The 19270-nt window shown below is 42.8% G+C and overlaps 1 pseudogene across 1 annotated transcript in view; it reads left to right on the top strand.

Annotated features, from left to right (window-relative positions):
* LOC143767709 (uncharacterized) overlaps positions 1-19270 on the top strand; it is a 30337-nt pseudogene that overhangs the window by 5013 nt on the left and 6054 nt on the right. The window contains exon 6 of the transcript XR_013213742.1: positions 16128-16925. The product of XR_013213742.1 is annotated as an uncharacterized LOC143767709 (transcript). The remainder of the gene's footprint in view (positions 1-16127; positions 16926-19270) is intronic.

Here is a 19270-nt window from a genome sequence, read left to right as displayed (position 1 = left end):
AATTTTTTTCCCCAGTGTGGAGCTTACTCTTTGCCACATGGGTTTTTTGACTTCCTCTGGATCAACTTGTTAGGGCATGTTAGGTTAGGCTATGGGTTGAACTAGATGGACTTGAAGTCTTCCTTCAACCTTAATAACTATGTAACTGTATATACAGTTGTGGCCAAAAGTATTGACACCCCTGCAATTCTGTCAGATAATACTCAGTTTCTTCCTGAAAATGATTGCAAACACAAATTCTTTGGTATTATAATCTTCATTTAATTTGTCTTAAATGAAAAAACACAAAAGAGAATGAAGCAAAAAGCAAAACATTGATCATTTCACACAAAACTCCAAAAATGGGCCAGACAAAAGTATTGGCACCCTCAGCCTAAGGCTACTTTCACACTAGCGTCGGGCCGACGTTCCCGACGCTAGCGTTGTCTCCGACGCACAACGGGGGCAGCGGATGTATTTTTCCAGCGCATCCACTGCCCCATTGTGAGGTGCGGGGAGGTGGGGGCGGAGTTCCGGCCGCGCATGCGCGGTCAGAAAAGACGTTTACGACGGAGCAAAAAACGTTGCAAGCAACGTTTTTTGCTCCCGACGGTCCGCCACTGCACGACGCATCCGTCGCACGAAGGGTGCGACGTGTGGCAATCCGTCACAATGCGTTGCTTTATGTTAATCAATGGTGAAAAAACACATCCTGCAAACACTTTTGCAGGATGCGTTTTTTCGGCAAAAGGACGCATTGTGGCGGAATGCAGTTAACGCTAGTGTGAAAGTAACCTAATACTTGGTTGCACAACCTTTAGCCAAAATAACTGCGACCAACCTCTTCCGGTAACCATCAATGAGTTTCTTACAATGCTCTGCTGGAATTTTAGACCATTCTTCTTTGGCAAACTGCTCTAGGTCCTTGATATTTGAAGGGTGCCTTCTCCAAACTGCCATTTTCAGATCTCCCCACAGGTGTTCTATGGGATTCAGGGCTGGACTCATTGCTGGCCACCTTAGAAGTCTCCAGTGCTTTCTCTCAAACCATTTTCTAGTGTTTTTTTAAGTGTGTTTTGGGTCATTGTCCTGCTGGAAGACCCATGACCTCTAAGGGAGACCCAGCTTTCTCACACTGGGCCCTACATTATGCTGCAAAATTTGTTGGTAGTCTTCAGACTTCATAATGCCATGCACACGGTCAAGCAGTCCAGTGCCAGAGGCAGCAAAGCAACCCCAAAACATCAGGGAACCTCCGCCATGTTTGACTGTAGGGACCGTGTTCTTTTCTTTGAATGCCTCTTTATTCTCCTGTAAAAATGTTGATGCCTTTGCCCAAAAAGCTCTACTTTTGTCTCATCTGACCAGAGAACATTCTTCCAAAACGTTTTAGGCTTTTTCAGGTAAGTTTTAGCAAACTCCAGCCTGGCTTTTTTATGTCTCGGGGTAAAAAGTGGGGTCTTCCTGGGTCTCCTACCATACAGTCCCTTTTCATTCAGACGCCGACGGATGGTACGGGTTGACACTGTTGTACCCTCAGACTGCAGGGCAGCTTGAACTTGTTTGGATGTTAGTCGAGGTTCTTAATCCCACAATTTTTTCTTTTCTGTCCACATCTAGGGAGGTTAGCCACAGTGCCATAGGCTTTAAACTTCTTGATGACACTGCGCACGGTAGACACAGGAACATTCAGGTCTTTGGAGATGGACTTGTAGCCATGAGATTGCTCATGCTTCCTCACAATTTGGTTTCTCAAGTCCTCAGACAGTTCTTTGGTCTTCTTTCTTTTCTCCATGCTCAATGTGGTAAACACAAGGACACAGGACAGAGGTTGAGTCAACTTTAATACATGTGAACTGGCTGCAAGTGTGATTTAGTTATTGCCAACACCTGTTAGGTGCCACAGGTAAGTTACAGGTGCTGTTAATTACACAAATTAGAGAAGCATCACATGATTTTTCGAACAGTGCCAATACTTTTGTCCACCCCCTTTTTTATGTTTGGTGTGGAATTACATCCAATTTGGCTTTAGGACAATTCTTTTTGTGTTATTTTCATTTAAGACAAATTAAATGAAGATAATAATACCAAAGAATTTGTGTGTGCAATCATTTTCAGGAAGAAACTGAGTATTATCTGACAGAATTGCAGGGGTGTCAATACTTTTGGCCACAACTGTATATATGTGTATGTCAGTGAGACACATATATATATGTAGATATATATGTATATATTTATATTTAATACAGAGCTAGATAGTAGAGAAGCCGGTAATTAAATTGTCGGCTTTTGCTATCTCCTTCCCAAACCCGACAGGATATGACACATGGTTTACATACAGTAAACCATTCCATATCCATTATATTTTTACATATTCCTCACTAATAATGTTAGAAATGTCTGTGTGTAAAATTTGTTAGCTGTAGGTCTTAAAATGCAGGGTTAAATCATGGAAAAAACTGGCGTGGGCTCCCGCGCAATTTTCTCCGCCAGAGTGGGAAAGCCAGTGACTGAGGGCAGATATTAACAGCCTAGAGAGGGACCATGGATATTGGCCCCCCTGGCTAAAAACATCTGCCCCCAGTCACCCCAGAAAAGGCGCATCTGTAAGGTTCGCCTATTCTGGCACTTAGCCACTCTCTTCCCACTCCCGAGTAGCGGTGGGATATGGGGTAATAAAGGGTTAATGTCTCCTTGCTAATGTAAGTATTTTAATGAAATAAATACACATGGGTTTTAATATCTTATATTGTACGCTCAATCCAACTGACGACCCTCGATCTTCTGAAAAAAAAGGAAAATAAAAAAGCAACTATCCCATACCTGTCTGCCGAACAGTCATGTCTCATGCTGTAAATCCATCTGAGGGGGTTAAATAAATTTACAACCAGGAGCCTGCTAATGCAGCCGCCCCTGGCTGTAAAAACTGGGGAATGAATGGAATGCAGGGGAACGTAGCTTTGCTGACTTGCAGTGCTGCGCCCCCTAGTGGCATAATCTCCCTCTCTAGGCTGTTAATATCTGCCCTCAGTCACTGGCTTTACCACTCTGGCGGAGAAAATTGCGCGGGAGCCCACAACAGTTTTTTCAGTGATTTAACCCTTTATTTTAACACCTAGAGCTCCCAAATTTTGCACACGCACACTACTAACATTATTAGTGAGGAATATGTAAAAATATAACGGATATGAAATGGTTTACTGTATGTAAACCATGTCTCATATGCTATCGGGTTTGATAAGGAGATAGCAAAAGCCGACAATTGAATTACCGGCTTTTCTGCTATCTAGCTCTGTATTAAAAAAAAAAATATATATATATATATATATATATATATATATATATATATATATATATATATATATATATATATATATATATATATATATGTGTGTGTGTCAATGATATACATATATATATATATATATATATATATATATATATGTGTGTATATATATATATATATATATGTATATATATATATATATATATATCTACTATATAATTGCCTAAGGGCACTTCCGTCTTTCTGTCCTTCTGTCCCGGTTATTCGTTCGCTGATTGGTCTCGGCAGCTGCCTATCATGGCTGCCGCGACCAATCAGCGACGCGCACAGAAAAAAAAAATGGCCGCTTACTCCCCGCACTCACTGCCCGGCGCCCGCATACACCGCTCACACAGGGTTAATGCCGGCGGTAACGGACCCCGTTATGCCGCGGGTAACGCACTCCGTTACCGCTGCTATTAACCCTGTGTGTCCCCAACTTTGTACTATTGACGCTGCCTATGCGGCATCAATAGTACAAAATGTAATGTTAAAAATAATAAATGAAAAAAACAAAACCTGCTATACTCACCCTCCGCCGCCTTTCTCGCTCCTCGCCACGCTCCCCGGAACGCTCCATTACAAGCGTCAGCTTGCGGTGAGGTCCCATCCCAGGGCTGGTGTGCGGCATGGACCTGCTGTGACGTCACGGTCATGTGACCGCGACGTCTTCATAGGTCCTGCTCCCACCAGCCCTGGGACTTGCAATGGAACTCGGCTTCAGGAAAATGTCCGCTGCGATCTCGAACTGCGCACGCGCGGCATCCCGCGGCCATTTTCCTGAAGCCGAGCACTACCATCTGCACAGGATCCCAGGAAGAGAAGACACGGGACGCAGAGGAGCAGCGACAAGAATGGTGAGTATGATACACTACAAGGGGCCCTCGGATCGTTAGGTGAGTATGTTTATTTTTTATTTTTTGGCCCTGTGACATACGTGCCTCGGTAATATACTACGTCACTGGGCAATATCCTACGTAGCTCTGCTGTATACTACGTGGCTGGACAATATACTACGTGGCTGGGCAATATACTACGTAGCTGCGCAATATCCTACAAGGCTGGGCAATATACTTCAAAGCTGTGCAATATACAACGTAGCTGCGCAATATACTATGTGGCTGTGCTGTATACTATGTAACTGGGCAATACACTACGTGGCTGTGCAATATACTACAAAGCTGTGCAATATACTATGTGGCTCTGTGCAATATACTACCTAGCTGCGCAATATCCTACGTCGCTGTGCTGTATACTATGTAGCAGGGCAATATACGACGTGGCTGAGCAATATACTACAAAGCTGTGCAATATACTATGTGGCTTTGTGCAATATACTACGTAGCTGCACAATATCCTACGTCGCTGTGCTGTATACTATGTAGCTGGGCAATACACTACGTGGCAGGGCAATATACTACAAGGCTGGGCAATATACCACGTGACTGGGCAATATACTACGTCACTGGGCAATATACTACGTAGACATGCATATTCTAGAATACCCGGAGCGTTAGAATCGGGCCACCATCTAGTATATATATATATATATACCTATACTATGTGTAGACATTTATTTTCTCTATTCTATTCTAACCTGTCAGTGTGATTTTACTGTACACCGCACTGAATTACCAGCTTTTCTATAGGACACCGGTGCATATTTCTCACACTGATGGTCCGTGTGTAATCCGTATTTTTCTCTGCCAAACGCTGACAGCAGCATTTAACATGTGCTTCCGGCAATCGCGCCTAAAGTCCGCCCATCGGTGACCCCGTCACGTGATCGCAGGTCACTGATGGGTTGTCATGACAACCAGAGATCTCCTGGAGACCTCTATGGTTGTCACTGCCGGCTTGCTGTGAGCACCATCCCGTGGTCGGTGCTCATAGCAAGTGAGTAATTCTGCTACATCCAGGTGATCTGATCATCGCTTGTATGTAGCTGAGCTGATCGGGTTATGGCAGCTTCTAGTCTCCCATGGAGACTATTGAAGCATGACAAAAGTTAAAAAAAAATGTTTTTAAAAATACAACAAAAATAAAAGTTCAAATCACCCCCCTTTTGCCCTATTTAAAATAAAACAATACAAAAGAAATCAAACATACACATATTTGGTATTGCCGCTTCAGAATCACCCGATCGATCAAGAAAAAAAAAGATTAACCTGATGGATAAACGGCGTAGCGAGAAAAAAAAGTAAAAACGCAGAATTACCGTGTATACTCGAGTATAAGCCGACCCGAGTATAAGCCGAGACCCCTAACTTTGCCACAAAAAACTGGGAAAACTTAATGACTCGAGTATAAGCCTGGGGTGGAAAATGCAGCAGCTACCGGTAAATTTCAAAAATAAAAATAGATACCAATAAAAGAAAAATTAATTGAGATATCAGTAGGTTAAGTGTTTTTGAATATCCATATTGAATCAGGAGCCCCATATAATGCTCCATATAGTTACATAGTTACATAGTTAGTAAGGCCGAAAAAAGACATTTGTCCATCCAGTGCAGCCTATATTCCATCATAATAAATCCCCAGATCTACGTCCTTCTACAGAACCTAATAATTGTATGATACAATATTGTTCTGCTCCAGGAAGACATCCACGCCTCTCTTGAACCCCTCAACTGAGTTCGCCATCACCACCTCCTCAGGCAAGCAATTCCAGATTCTCACTGCTTTAACAGTAAAGAATCCTCTTCTATTTTGGTGGAAAAACCTTCTCTCCTCCAGACGCAAAGAATGCCCCCTTGTGCCCGTCACCTTCCTTGGTATAAACAGATCCTCAGCGAGATATTTGTATTGTCCCCTTATATACTTATACATGGTTATTAGATCGCCCCTCAGTCGTCTTTTTTCTAGACTAAATAATCTTAATTTCGCTAATCTATCTGGGTATTGTAGTTCTCCCATCCCCTTTATTAATTTTGTTGCCCTCCTTTGTACTCTCTCTAGTTCCATTATATCCTTCTTGAGCACCGGTGCCCAAAACTGGACACAGTACTCCATGTGCGGTCTAACTAGGGATTTGTACAGAGGCAGTATAATGCTCTCATCATGTGTATCCAGACCTCTTTTAATGCACCCCATGATCCTGTTTGCCTTGGCAGCTGCTGCCTGGCACTGGCTGCTCCAGGTAAGTTTATCATTAACTAGGATCCCCAAGTCCTTCTCCCTGTCAGATTTACCCAGTGGTTTCCCGTTCAGTGTGTAATGGTGATATTGATTCCTTCTTCCCATGTGTATAACCTTACATTTATCATTGTTAAACCTCATCTGCCACCTTTCAGCCCAAGTTTCCAACTTATCCAGATCCATCTGTAGCAGAATACTATCTTCTCTTGTATTAACTGCTTTACATAGTTTTGTATCATCTGCAAATATCAATATTTTACTGTGTAAACCTTCTACCAGATCATTAATGAATATGTTGAAGAGAACAGGTCCCAATACCGACCCCTGCGGTACCCCACTGGTCACAGCGACCCAGTTAGAGACTATACCATTTATAACCACCCTCTGCTTTCTATCACTAAGCCAGTTACTAACCCATTTACACACATTTTCCCCCAGACCAAGCATTCTCATATGCATATAGTTCATGATGGGCCCCATAAGATGCTCCATACAAAATACACCCCATATAATGCTCCATAAAGTTTATGATGGGCCCCATAAGATGCTCCATATTAAAATATGCCCCATATAATGCTGCACAAAGGTTAATAATGGCCCCATAAGATGCTCCATAGAGACATTTGCCCCATATAATGCTGCACAAATGCTGATTATGGCCCCATAAGATGCTCCATAGAGATTTACCCCGTACAATGCTGCACTAATGTTGATTATGGCCCCATAAGATGCTCCATAGAGATATTTGCCACATATAATGCTGCACAAATGCTGATTATGGCCCCATAAGATGCTCCATAGAGATATTTGCCCCATATGCTGTTGCTGCGATTAAAAAAAATAAAATTACATACTCACCTCTCGTTGCTCAGGCCCCCGACACTTGCAATATTCACCTGTACTCGTTCCACCGCCGGGTGCCGCTCTGTCTTCCGCATCCTCTGCACTGACGATCACACTAAGCGTCACAGCAAAGGACGCGGAAGACGGAGCGGCACCCGGCAGTGTAACAAGGACAGGTATATATCGCGCAATGCTGCTCACCCTCCCCATTATACTCACCTGCTCCCGGCACGGTCCCTGGCAGCTTCCCTGATGGTCTTCTGCGGGCACTGACAGCTTCTTCCAGCATTGAGAGGTCACCGGTACCGCTCATTACAGTAAAAAATATGCAGCTCCACACCTATGGGAATGGAGTCGCATCCATATTCATTAATGAGTGGTACCATGTGACCGCTCAATGCTGGAAGAAGCTGTCAGCGCCCGGAGAAGACCATCAGTTAAGCTGCCAGTGACCGCAGCGGGAGCAGATGAGTATGCCACTCCCGCCAACCCCCCTGGGACAATGACTCGAGTATAAGCCGAGAGGAGTACTTTCAGCCTAAAAAAGAGGGCTGAAAATCTCGGCTTATACTCGAGAATATACGGTATGTTTTTTTGGTCACCACGACATTGCATTAAAATGCAACAACTGGCGATGAAAAGATCGTATCTGCACCAAAATGGTATAATTAAAAACGTCAGCTCGGTGCTGAAAAAATCAGCCCTCCCCCAACCCAAGATCACGAAAAATGGAGAATCTACGGGGATCGGAAAATGGCTGAATTTATTATTTTTTTTAACAAAGTTTGGAATTTTTTTCACCACTTAGATAAAAAAGAACCTAAACATGTTTGGGGTCTATGAACTCATAATGACCTGGAGAATCATAATTGCAGGTCAGTTTTAGTATTTAGTGAACCTAGCAAAAAAGCTAAACAAAAAACAAGTGTGGGATTGCACTTTTTTTGCAATTTCACCACACTTGGAATTTTTTCCCCTTTTTCCAGTACACTATATTTTAAAATCAATGCCCTTATTCAAAAGTACAACAATACCGGCAAAAAAAAAGAAAGCCCTCACATGGCAATTTTTACCAAAAAATAAAAAAAGTTATGACTCCGAGAAGAAGGGGAGCAAAAATGAAAATGCAAAACCAAAAATACCTCTGGTCGTTAAGGTCTCCATTGCCTCTTCCAAATGCTTGAGATCTTAATTTATCACACGTCAGCTCTGTACTATTAACCCCTTTCTGACATTAGACGTACTATCCCGTCGAGGTGGTATGGGCCCGTATGAGCACCGACGGGATAGTACGTCTAACGCAAGCAGCCGCTCTCACGGGGGGAGCGCGGCCGACCACGGCCGGGTGTCAGCTGACTATCGCAGCTGACATCCGGCACTGTGCCAGGAGTGTTCACGGACCGCTCCTGGCACATTAACCCCGGCACACTGCGATCAAAGATGATCGCAGTGTTCCGGCGGCACAGGGAAGCTCCCTGCGTGCTTCTCTGAGACACTCGGAGCAACGCAATGTGATCCCGTTGCTCCGAGGGTCTCCTACCTCCTCCTCCCTGCAGGCCCGGATCCAAAATGGCCACGGGGGGCCTTCCGGGTCCTGCAGGGAGGTGGCTTTCTAGTGTCTGCTCAGAGCAGGCGCCGGGAAGCCTCTTTGCAGTGCCTGTGTGATCGCTGATCTGACACAGTGCATTGCAAAGTGTCAGATCAGCGATCTGTCACTTTACTGTGATGTCCCCCCCCCCTGGGGCAATGTAAAAAAGTAAAAAAAAAATAATTATATTTACATGTTTAAAAAAAAAAAAAAATCCTAAATAAAAAAAAAAAAATCTTGTTCCAGTAAAAAAAATAGTGGAATAACACATGATCAAAAACACGGATATAAATAACCATGGTACCGCTGAAAACGTCATCTTGTCCCGCAAAAAACGAGCCGCCATACAACATCAACGAAAAAATAAAAAAGTTATAGTCCTCAGAGTAAAGCGATGCAAAAATAATTATTTTTTATATAAAATAGTTTTTGTTGTATAAAAGCGCCAAAACATAAAGATATAAATGAGGTATTGCTGTAATCGTTCTAACCCGAAAAATAAAACTACGTTATCAATTTTACCAAACGTGGAATGGTATAAGTGCCCCCCCCCCCAAGAAATTCATGAATTGCTGGTTTTTGTTCATTCTACCTCACAAATATCGGAATAAAATGCGATCAAAAATGTCATGTGCCCAAAAATGGTACCAATACAAACGTCAACTCGTCCCGCAAAAAACAAGACCTCACATGACTCTGTGGACCAAAATATGGAAAAATTATAGCTCTCAAAATGTGGAGACACAAAAACTATTTTTTGCAATAAAAAGCATCTTTTTTTGTGTATCGGCTGCCAATCATCAAAATCCGCTAAAAACCCCACTATATAAGTAAATCAAACCCACTTCATCACCCGCTTAGTTAGGGAAAAATAATTAAATTTGAAAAAATGTATTTATTTCTATTTTCCCATTAGGGTTAGAGTTAGGGTTAGGGTTGGAGCTAAAATTAGGGTTAGGGCTACAGTTATGGTTGGGGCTAAAGTTAGGGTCAGGGTTGGGGCTAAAGGTAGGGTTGGGGCTAAAGTTAATGTTTGGATTACATTTACGGTTGGGATTAGGGTTGGGATTAGAGTTAGGGGTGTGGTTAGGGTTATGGTTGGGATTAGGGTTAGGGGTGTGTTTGGGTTAGGGTTTCAGTTAGAATTGGGGGGTTTCCAATGTTTAGGCACATCAGGGGCTCTCCAAACGCGACATGGCGTCCGATCTCAATTCCAGCCAATTCTGCGTTGAAAAAATAAAACAGTGTTCCTTCCCTTCTTAGCTCTCCTTTGCGCCCAAACAGGGGTTTAGCCCAAAATATGGAGTATCGGCGTACTCAGGACAAATTGTACAGCAACTTTTGGGGTCCAATTTCTCCTGTTACCCTTGGGAAAATACAAAACCGAGGGCTAAAAAATTATTTTTGTGGAAAAAAAAAAGATTTTTTATTTTCGCGGCTCTGCGTTATAAACTGTAGTGAAATACTTGTTGGTTCAAAGTTCTCACAACACATCTAGATAAGTTCTGTGGGGGTCTAGTTTCCAATATGGGGTCACTTGTGGGGGGTTTCTACTGTTTAGGTACATCAGGGGCTCTGCAAATGCAACATGACGCCTGCAGACCAATCCATCTAACTCTGCATTCCAAATGGCGCTCCTTCCCTTCCCATGCGCCCAAACAGTGGTTCCCCCCATATATGGGGTATCGGCGTACTCAGGACAAATTGGACAAGTTTTGGGGTCCAATTTCTCCGGTTACCCTTGGGAAAATACAAAACTGGGGACTAAAAAATAATTTTTGTGGAAATTTTTTTTTAAAATTTTCACGGCTCTGCGTGATAAACTGTAGTGAAACACTTGGAGGTTCAAAGTTCTCATGACACATCTAGATAAGTTCCTTAGGGGTTCTTCTTTCCAAAATGGTGTCACTTGAGGGGGGTTTCAATGTATAGGCACATCAGAGGCTCTCCAAACGCGACATGGTGTCCTATCTCAATTCCAGTCAATTTTGCATTGAAAAGTCAAACGGCGCTCCTACCCTTCCGAGCTCTACCATGTGCCCAAACAGTGTTTTACCCCCACACATGGGGTATCCGCATACTCAAGACAAATTTTACAACAACTTTTGGGGTCCAATTTCTTCTGTTACCCTTGGGAGAAATAAAAAATTGGGGGTGAAAAGATAATTTTTGTGAAAAAATATGATTTTTTATTTTTACGGCTCTACATTATAAACTTCTGTGAAGCACTTGGTGGGTCAAAGTGCTCACCACACATCTAGATAAGATCCTTAGGAGGTCTACTTTACAAAATGGTGTCACTTGTGGGGGGTTTCAATGTTTAGGCACATCAGGGGCTCTCCAAACGCGACATGGCGTCCCATCTCAATTCCAGTCAATTTTGCATTGAAAAGTCAAATGGCGCTCCTTCCCTTCAGAGCTCTGCCATGCGCAGATATTGGGTATCAGCGTACTCAGGACAAATTTTACAACACCTTTTAGGGTTCAATTTCTCCTGTTACCTGGTAAAATAAAACAAATTGGAGCTGAAGTAAATCTTTTGTGAAAAAAGTTAAATGTTCATTTTTTTTTAAACATTCCAAAAATTACTGCGAAACACCAGAAGGGTTAATAAACTTCTTGAATGTGGTTTTGAGCACCTTGAGGGGTGCAGTTTTTAGAATGGTGTCACACTTGGGTATTTTCTATCACATAGACCCCTCAAAGTGACTTCAAATGTGATGTGGTCCCTAAAAAAAATGGTGTTGTAAAAATGAGAAATTGCTGGTCAACTTTTAACCCTTATAACTCCCTACCCAAAAAAATTTTGGTTCCAAAATTGTGCTGATTTAAACTAGACATGTGGGAAATGTTACTTATTAAGTATTTTGTGTGACATATCGCTGTGATTTAAGGGCATAAAAATTCGAAGTTGGAAAATTGCGAAATTTTCCAAATTTTGACCAAATTTCCGTTTTTTTAACAAATAACCGCAGGTAATATCAAAGAAATTTTACCACTATCATGAAGTACAATATGTCACGAGAAAATATTGTCAGGATCATCAGGATCCGTTGAAGCGTTACAGAGTTATAACCTCATAAAGGGATAGTGGTCAGAATTGTAAAAATTGGCCCAGTCATTAACATGCAAACCACCCTTGGGGGTAAAGGGTTTAAGCCATGTGCACACAAAGCGCTTACGCACGTAAATGCTCCAAAAATGCAATAGAATACTAAAGCTTGGTAATTCAATGACAATCCTGAAGTGTTGTGCACATGATCAGTAAATTTCCGTCCGTATTTGCAACATTTTATTTTCTGCAGCATGTCGATTCTTTTTGTGTTTCTAGAGCGTTTTTGACTCGTTGTCTTCAACTGAGTCAGTCAAATCTGCAGCAAAAATGCAGGTATAAAAAGGTTTGCAGATTGCTGACAAAAAGACTGCAAATTGTCAAAGGGAAATGATGTCAGAAGGAGGAAGAGTGTGGGCGGAGAACATGTGCGTGTCATGTCGGACGCTGTTCATACTAGGGCATTCGTCAGACAGCGGTAATTCCGCTTTTGTCCACTATGTGCTCAGTGGCGTCGGCTAGATTTTATCTAGCTGGTCCGGGGTTAATTTAGCTGGTGCTCGGATTGGAAGCTGGGTCACGCCCACTGCCTTTAAATAGTTCTTCTGAACATTGGGCGTCGCCGATTATAGCTTCTGTCTTGTGCTTGGTTATCTCGGTCTGGAGTGGTGATCTAGGAGAAGGAGTATCGTATCTGGTGGTGTATTTCCCTTTGTCATATTTTCTCCTTCCTATATTTGTATTTGTTTTTCCGTGTGCATTTATAGTGTATTCCTGAGTGACTGCAGCGTGGTTCATATTTTCCGTTATCCTTGTCTGTGCTAACTCTGGGTATTGGTGTGTGGTCTCTTCACTGGGTGGTGGGTGGTGGTTTCAGCCTAGGGTTGAAACAGGAGATAGGGTGAGGATGGAGGCCCAGACATGCACACCATCAGTGTAAACTCTGGGAGAGGGTCAGTCAGGATTTCCCTAGTCTGAGGGAAATCGCAGGGGCCCGGGTTATTAGCTCTTGCCTACCCAGGCTTCCTGTGACATTGCGTGTGTGTGTCTGTCTGTGTGTGTACTCATGCGACGTGTGTACCCAGGCGTCATTTGATAGGACTACTACTCCCATCTGGCTATGCCTTTTGACAGGAGGTAATCACTCCCACAGTGTATCACTGAGCCCCCGTGAGAGTTCACTGGAGTTCATCAGCTGATAAGCTCCAGTGCTCTCACTTACGGCATTGCTGCGTGGGAATGTTCTCACACAGCGGTAGTTCTGTAAGTGAGAGCATCAGAGCTGATGAACTCCAGTGAACTCTCACGGCAGTGCAGTGATACACTGTGGGAACGATGACCTCCTGTCCGTGTATCGCCGGAGGCCAGGTAGAGCAGTCACATCTCCTGATGTAACTGTTCTACACGTGAGATCGCCGTGGGACACTCGGTATTAAATGGACTATGGCGGACAGGATAGTATTATATGTTGGTGTATTATTTTTGATTGTTTGCAGGAGACGAGGGAGTCGGAGATTAGGCGTTCAGTAAGTATGGTGAATTTTGATTCCCTAAAGGACTTTATTCTGTGTGTCTATGTTTTATACAATATTACTATGGGGTTAGTAATGGATAGGTGTCTTACAGACACCTCTGCTTTAGTAACCTGTGGACTTGATGCCACCTGATAATACAAAGGTGACATCAACCCCACAAATATGAACCCCACTTGCCACTGCTACTGGGCAAGTGGGAAGAGTGAGGCTAAGTGCCAGAATTGGTACTTAGCCACGTTAATTTTTTTCTGGGGTTCCACTGTAAACTAGCCAGTACAGTCTAAGCAAACAGCTGTGAGCTGATATTAATACTAGCCTGGGAACCTTTGGCTATTGGCTCCTTCCTAGTATATTAACATCAGCTGTCAGCTTTCCCTCTGCTGGTTATGAAAATTATGTGGGAGACCACACAATTTTTTTTTTAACTTTTTGAAAAATAAGCAGATATTGCATTTAACGCAGATTTCTGACAATTGCTTCTTGTTACAGCATATGTAGGTTAATTATGTTAATGCTCCTACATAGGCTGGTGTGTGGGTGTCTTTATTTAATATTAATGAGGTTATTTGAAGAGGTTGAACAAGGAAATTACATCATAATTATTATTATTTTGTTAAATATCTCTTTATTTATATATCTAATTTACAAACGCATGAAAAAACGCATACAAAAATGCATTAAAAACGTGCGTTTTGTCAGCTGCGTTTTTCTGCCAAGAGATGTAGGAACCTTGCAGAAATTTCTGCAAGCAAATACGCAACGTGTGCACACAGCCTTATAAATAGTTCCATTTAATTTCAACAAGAAATATACTTTTCATGTGATAGAAAATATTGACCTTTACGATAGTTTATATTGCTATGAGACACTGAGACCCATACTTTAATTACCCGGAAGAGGTTTTACCATTAGTTACTCATTTTTTTATACTTAAAAAGACTGTTCAGCTTCATTATTTCAGTAGATGTGTTATATATATATATATATATATATATATATATATATATATATATATATATATATATATATATATATATATATATAACGCGAAAAAACCTGAACGTGTGCACATGGCCTTACAGTTTTGAACATCATCCTTTAACTTCTTTAACCCCTTTACATCTGGACTTAGACCCAGACCCCTAGGCTTGGGCCAGATTGATACTTGCTTTTCTGTAGTATGAGATAGATAGAAGAATAGTCAGGTAGTCTGGCTACAACCATGAGGGAAGAGAAAATACAAAATCAAAAGACACAAGAGTAGTCAGTAGTGATGAGCGAATATACTCGTTACTCGAGATTTCTCAAACATGCTCGGGGGTCCTCCGAGTATTTTTTAGTGCTCGGAGATTTAGTTTTCCTCACCTCAGCTGAATGATTTACATCTCTTAGCCAGATTGATTACATGTGGGGATTCCCTAGCAACCAGGCAACCCCCACATATACATATGCTGGCTAACAGATGTAAACCATTCAGTTTTGGCGATGAAAACTAAATCTCCGAGCACTAAAAAATACTCGGAGGACCCCAGAGCATGCTCGAGAAATCTTGAGTAACGAGTATATTCACTCATCACTAGTAGTCAGTAAACAGGCCGGGGTCACAACAGGAAAGACCGTACTGAACCAGAGGAGAACAAGCCTGTATCTCGCAGCTTCTGGCAATATGCTCCAAGTTTTAGTGGGGTGCGGTGCTTTCCAGTTGGCTGAAGTAGGGAGAAGATTACTCTAGCAGGACAGCGTGCACATCCAAACTGCCAGAATGGATGGTACCCTGCCAGAATGGATGGTATCACAGGTTGCAGGCAACTTAAACTTGGTGGCTCGACAGTCTGCGCCCCCCAGAGCTGGTTCTGATGTCTCCTCCATTACTAGCGCCACCTACAGAATAAATAAGCAGACGTCATAGGAGCAGATCCCTGAGATGATGGGACACAGCATTTGTAGAAGCCCTAATATGACAAAATGTCAGAAAACCAGAGCAGTAGAAATCCCCATAAAGTGACTCCATTTTGAATAGTATAACCCTCAGTGAATTAATCTATAGGAGTGGTCACAATTTTGACTCCACAGCCACTTTCCGGTAATTAGAGCGCAGTGGATTTTGGAGAGTAAAAATTTAAAATATACCATTTTATTACCCAACACATAGTGCCCAGATTGCGCTCCAGAAGACACACCATAAATTAAGTAAGTTCTTCTCGCTATAGTAATGCCAAATACATGGATGCTAAATGTGGTTTGGGCACACAGCAAGACTCAGAAGTGAGAGGGAAATTTGACTTTGGGAGAGCGAATTTTGCTAGATTGGTAGTCACTAATAATGTAGAAACCTCTGTTTTTCCATTGACAGATGATGGACCTGAGGGGCAACTTGTTTTTTGTAAGATGAGAACTTTTCATTGGTATTATTTTTGTCTACATAACATTGTTTGGCTTTTTATTCCACATTTGGGAGGCAGAATGAACAAACAGTTGAACATCCATGCTCCACTGGTTCATGCCATGAGGTTTTCTATTAGACTGTGAACTGTCACTTTGTTGGTGAATAATTTAAATTTTTTACATAACTTGCCATTTTTAATGACACTTTAAGTAGAAATGTTCAAAAATATTAAGTTTGAGGATATTTAATTGAAAAATAATAATTGGTTTTATTCTTAGCAGATTTCTGTACCAGGAGATCAGAGGGACAGCTGACATCTTCGCTTTTTAAATCAGGTGATCTTGAGATCACACAGGATACAACTGAAGTGAATGCCATTACTCCAGATATACCATCATCCCTTCACAGCAAAGATCTGTCATCTGATCCTTTGAAACAGGTCCTGTCTTCTGATTCATTACCAACTACTAAAGAAAATCAAAGTCACAAAATTAGCATTAAAAAACAAACTGCCCCTAAATCAAAGAAGCCGTTTTCACCTTCAGAATACGGAAATAGCTTTCCCCTTGAAAAGTTTTTTCTTAAACATCAAATAATTCACACAGCAGAGAATAGGTTTTCTTGTTCAAAATGTGGGAAATGTTTTAACCAGAAATCAGATTTTGTTAGACACCAGAGAACTCACATAGGGGAGAAGCCTTTTTCATGTTCAGAATGTGGGAAATGTTTTTACCGTAAATCAGATTTTCTTAAGCACCAGAGAATTCACACAGGGGAGAAGCCTTTTTCCTGTTCAAAATGTGGGAAATGTTTTAACCAGAAATCACATCTTGTTATACACCAAAAAACTCACACAGGGGAGAAGCCTTTTTCCTGTTCAGAATGTGGGAAATGTTTTAACAAAAAATCAGACTTGCTTAAGCACCAGAGTACTCACACAGGGGAGAAGCCTTTTTCATGTTCAGAATGTGGGAAATGTTTTATCCATAAATCAGATTTGCTTAAGCACCAAAGAACTCACACAGGAGAGAAGCCTTTTTCCTGTTTAGAATGTGGGAAATGTTTTAACCAGAAATCACATCTTGGGGGGCGTGGCTATGTAGCAGAGAGAGGAAGACGTGCCTGTGTGAGCTCCTACCATCCTGACTATATTCTGCCATTAAAACCCGTCATCCACACAAAACTAGGGCTGGCGCTGATGTCCTGGGACCCCCAGAAATCTGAGGACCCCTTCGGTTTGACACAGTGAGGTCCTGGAGCGCCGAATACTGCGGTGGACCGGGCTGGTGAGGACTTCTTGTGTGGCGGCGGCCATATTACCTGTGCGCGCCCTGGCTGGACAGAGCGCAAGTGCCGGCTCCCTTTAGTGTCGGGTTTTCCCTGCGGTTTGACAGACACCGGCAGAGATCGCTGAGAGACATCGGGGCGCAGAAGCCGGAGGATCTAGGCGGGCGGCGGTGCCTGTGGGAGCCGAGGGTGCTGGATGGACACACGTGGAGCAGCGGCCATTTTATGCACGCGCGCCCTGGGACATAGGGCGTCATCATCTCCTACTGGCACCGGACTTTCTTCATAACGGAGCCGAGAGGGGCAGGATCGCAGCGGTGAGACTCACTTTATTATATGACAGCTGAGGGGCCTGGGGTGGACGGAGAGGCGGCCATTACTGAAGCACGCTGTCTAACAGCACAGGCAGTGTCGCTCTATACATTAACAGTGCTGCAGGTGAAACATTCTTGTGCTTGAGATCTGGTGAGGGGGTGCGGTGTATGTATGCCCTGAGACATTGGGCCCTGCACCTCCTCTGTTAATCAATCACTGCACTTGTGACATTATAATAGTGGGAATTAACCCCCCCTTTCTGCTGCTCTCCCTGCCAGCAAAAGCTGAGCGCCCGTCCAACATATAAGGTCTAACCACATAAATCAACACCTGGACTACTCCCCTGCGATCCTCCCTACCATTACTGGCTAACACATAATATATGGAACTTTGGAGCATCATCTAATACTATATAGAACTTGCTTCATTTATATTCACAGAATTGGAGCACGGTCTGCCTATAACTACTTTCAGCACTAACCTGTGAGGTCCTTTTGTGTATACCCGCCATGCAGCATCCTAGAGGAGCAACGGCTGCTGAAAAACTTAAAAAATTTGCCAAGGATGACCCTCATGAAAATGTGCGCAATCTTAGGAATAACCCCACATCCTCTCAACGCAGAGGTCGCCCCTCTGACGGCACTGGGGAAGTAGAGGAGGAAGAACTGACTCTCAAACAGGCATCGGAGCAGTTAATGCAGGCCATATCCCTCACTAGGGCATCTCTTACAGAGAAAATAGAGGATGTGCATACTGAGGTGGGCCGCCTGCGACATGACATGCAAACTATGAGGGGGCGTATATCAGAGGTTGAAACGAGGGTATCTACTATAGAAGACACTATTACTCCTATGGAAGCCAAATTAACCAAAGCCACTGGATCTGTAAATGCTTGGAGGCAAAAGGCAGATGACCTGGAAAATAGACTGCGTCGGAACAATGTCCGAATCATAGGTCTCCCGGAGCGTTCAGAGGGTCAGCAACCTGAGCAATTTCTGGAGGGCTGGCTGAAATCCACACTGGGAGATGAATTCTCCTCAACATTCTCGGTGGAAAGAGCCCATAGAGTACCAACTAGGCCTCTGCCTCCTGGAGCTCCGCCGAGACCTTTCCTGGCACGTCTTCTCAATTGCAGAGACAGAGATACTATTCTTCGCTTGGCGCGACAGAAGGGCCTCATCAAACTTGGCAATGCCACCATATCAATCTTTCCAGATTTTTCTGCAGAACTTCAAAAACAACGTGCAAGATTTGTGGATGTTAAAAAGCAACTTAGAGACAAGAACATTGTTTATTCTATGCTCTACCCGGCTCGGCTCCGTATCGTCCACAATAGTTCCTCATTATTCTTCACGGACCCAGCGGAGGCGATTGAATGGCTGCGATCTCACGGAGGATCAAATATGGAAGTCCCCTAGCCTGGGTTCCTTGGAAGTTGGCAATAAGAATTGAGCTTTCCGTATAGGTGCGGGGAAATCAACAATACCGGACACTGAATTCAGTGAGGGTATCCCCTTTTCAATCTGACTGTGGGAGGATGGAAATACTCTCCCCTACCGTTCAAGTTTTCTTGTTCCATTTGGTTTTATGGTTTTGTTTTGGTTGTTTATTAGGTAAAGCTGCCGCTGATATTAAATCTATGCCTAATATGCTACTGCTGGAATACACCCAAATAATAATGATATGTATTGATTTTTCCCTCAAGAGTAAATATGGGAACTGAACTTATATGCATGACCTGGAATATCCGAGGTATAAAGACCCCTAAAAAGAAAATTAAAGTATTTTCACAGATAAAAAGATACCATCCCCACATTGTAGC

This window comes from Ranitomeya variabilis, chromosome 4 (assembly GCF_051348905.1).
Source record: "Ranitomeya variabilis isolate aRanVar5 chromosome 4, aRanVar5.hap1, whole genome shotgun sequence".
NCBI lineage: Eukaryota > Metazoa > Chordata > Amphibia > Anura > Dendrobatidae > Ranitomeya > Ranitomeya variabilis.
The sequence above is the reverse complement of the archived record's forward strand: the minus strand, read 5'-3'. Positions and strand labels throughout refer to the sequence as shown.